The sequence below is a fragment of the Amyelois transitella genome, chromosome W, assembly GCF_032362555.1.
Source record: "Amyelois transitella isolate CPQ chromosome W, ilAmyTran1.1, whole genome shotgun sequence".
Lineage (NCBI taxonomy): Eukaryota > Metazoa > Arthropoda > Insecta > Lepidoptera > Pyralidae > Amyelois > Amyelois transitella.
The window spans coordinates 2,252,478-2,256,031 of NC_083536.1; positions in this window are offsets into that span (position 1 = coordinate 2,252,478).

Here is a 3,554-nt window from a genome sequence, read left to right on the forward strand (position 1 = left end):
TTTGGTAATTCCCTTATAGTACCTATAGGTAAGGTAATGCTACAAATACAAGTACAATCGGTAAAGATATTTGTAGAAGTATTGATAGTACCTGATGAACTACTGAAACATCCTGTATTATTAGGACATACCTTTACTGAACAAGCAGGTATTATTATTATCAAAACAGATGAATATTTAGTATTTCAAAAGAAACCTGAAGTTGACTTAGATAACAAAAAGATTAATTTAATTGTCAATTTCGATGTTACTATTAAGTCTATTAACATGATACCTATGACCGATAACCATGTTACCAATAACCACGGCTCTATCGATGTTTATGTAAGGGGGTCCGTTAGACATGTAGAATCGTCTAGTTATTTTATAATGCCAGGGTCATATAAAATTATGAATGGTGTTGGTTATATAATGGCTATCAATTTAGGTTCTAATGAAGTAAAGTTGAAGGCAGGTGAATTATTGACACGAGCTTATTTCACTGATGAAAATAATATTGCTGACGTTAGAATGGTAGAATGTGAAAAGAAAGATCATATTAAGGATTGTCTAAGAACTGGCAGTGATTTAAGTGTAGATGACCTTAACAAACTTGAAAATATACTTAATGAATATAGTTGTTGTTTCTCGTTTGGATTGACAGATTTAGGATCAACAAAATTAACGGAAATGTCTGTCACGTTGAAAGATACTACTCCAATAGTATACAGGCCCTATAGACTAGCATACTCCGAAAGGAGTAAAGTGAAGGAAATGATCAAAGATATGTTGGATTCAGGTATTATTATTGAGTCAGATTCTGCCTATGCGAGTCCAATTATTTTAGTACAAAAGAAAACAGGTGATCAAAGATGATAGAATGTGTGTATCAAAACGCAATGTCAGTGTAACAAAACGAAATGTCAAAATTGTACTTCCCTCCTTTTTATTACTTGAATAAAGTCTGTTGCGAACATACACGTCTTTTAAGTGGTTATGGGCTTCCATTTGCCGTTTTATCAGTTATTTTATGTTTTAAAATAGATAATTTGTGTATAGTATTTCGCGGAAACATGACTACAAACTATATTGCCAATGTGCCGAAGTTAAAAGGCAGAGAGAACTATGATGAGTGGTGTTTTGCTGCTGAAAATTTGTTGGTCTTGGAAGGTATGGAGAAGTACATCAAACCAGCGGAAAATTTTGAAACAAAACCAGCGGAAGATGCAAAAACCAAAGCTAAGTTAATTTTAACAATTGATCCATCGTTATACGTGCATATAAAGAACACCAAGAGTTCGGCAGAATTATGGAATACGCTAAAGACCATGTACGATGACTCTGGTTTCTCAAGAAAAATTACTTTGTTGCGACATTTGATATTCTTAAGACTCGAAAATTTCGATTCGATGGCTAGTTATGTGACTCAAATGGTCGAAACAGCGCAAAGATTGAATGGCACCGGATTTGTTATAACGGAAGAATGGGTTGGATCGCTTTTATTGGCAGGTTTAACTGATCATTATATGCCAATGATTATGGCAATCGAGCATTCGGGTATTTCGATAAATACTGATGTTATTAAATCTAAATTACTTGACATGGAAATGACAAGTGATGGTGAAGGTAGTGGAGCAGCTTTCGCGGCAAAAAATAGATTTTCTAACAAACATAAGAAATATGGCGGGACGTCAACTTCACATAAAAAGTCAATGACATTGACAGATGAAAAACCGGCAAAAACAATAACATGCTACAAATGTAAAGAAGACGGCCATTATCGAAATCAGTGTCCTTTGCTAAAGAAAAACGCTAATAATTGCGTGTTTAATGTTGTTTTTCTAAATGGAAAGTTTAATAAGAACGATTGGTTTGTTGATTCAGGAGCGAGCGCTCATTTTACGCCGAATGAAACTTGGATAGAAAACAAGGGCATACCGTATTTGTCAGAAATTGTTGTTGCAAATGAATCTAAAGTGCCAGTTGTTTGTTCCGGAGATGTAACAATATTCTCAGAATTGAATTGTCATATAACAGTTAAAGATGTGCTATGTGTGCCGAGTTTAACTACAAATTTATTATCAGTAAGTCAACTTATAAAAAATGGAAATAAGGTTTCATTTAACAATAAGCACTGTTATATCAGAGACAAGAATAACATTTTGGTGGCGACTGCTGATTTAACTGATGGCGTTTATAAGTTGAGGTTACAAGAACCAAGTTGTTTGTTAGCGGCTACAAAAGCTAATGGTAACCTGTGGCACAGGAGACTAGCACATATTAACAGTCAAGATATGAATAAGATGAGAAATGGTATTGTGAAAGGTTTGTCTTATGAAAACAATTTTAATATAAATAAATCTCAATGTACCATTTGCTGTGAAGGAAAACAAATGAGATTACCATTTTCCCATATAGGTGAACGAAGTACAGAAGTTTTGCACAGAATTCACACGGACATTTGTGGTCCTATGGAAAAAAGTTCATTAAATGGAGCAAGATATTTCCTTTTATTTGTAGATGATTATAGTCGCATGACTTTCATATATTTCCTGAAGAAAAAAAGTGAAGCTTTTATCAGATTTAAAGAATTCAAGTCAGTTGTAGAAAATCAGCAAAATAAGAAAATTAAAATATTGAGATCTGATAATGGACTAGAATTTTGTAACAAGGAGTTCGATGATTTTTTGAAACAGAATGGTATCATCCATCAGAAAACTAATAGTTATACTCCAGAACAAAATGGACTGTGTGAAAGAGCTAACCGTACAGTTGTTGAGAAAGCAAGATGTTTATTGTATGATGCAAAGTTAGATAAGAAATTTTGGGCTGAAGCTGCAAATACAGCAGTATATTTGAAAAATAGGTCCATTGCATCTGGTTTGGATAAAACTCCTTATGAATTATGGTATGGGTCAAAACCAGACCTGAGTCACCTACGTTTATTTGGCAGCAAGGTAATGGTGCATGTATCGAAAGTACACCGAACAAAGTGGGATAAGAAAGCCACACCACACATATTAATTGGATATGGCGAGGATGTGAAGGGTTATCGTGTGTATAATACCGCCAAGAACACTGTCACTACTAGCAGAGATGTTGTAGTGATGGAGTATGACATATGTGTAAAGGAAAATAGTGAAGAGTCTGCCATATGGATTCCTACTGAAGATACACCAGCAGAGAGTGCAGAGGATGAGAATACAGATTCAGTGGGGGAAGTTGACAAGAATATTTCAAACTCTGAGGAAAATCTTGACTATTCTTCAGATTCTTCTGTCTATTTAGATGGCAAAGAAACATCAATTCCTACTTTTGCACCAGAATCTACTATTGAATCTACAGAACAGGTACCCCAGAGAACCAGCAAGCGACAGATAAAGCCACCTGAGAGGTATGGTTTTACCAATATTTGTGTTTCCAGTTTTGTTCCAGCATCTGAAAATGAAAATGAAAATGAAAATTATTTATTACCTGCAAGTACATAACACAGTATAAACATTTCTTATAGCTATTTACATTAATTAAGTACATGTATTGCAGACATTTCTTAGCAAAAATAACCTAACATTGGT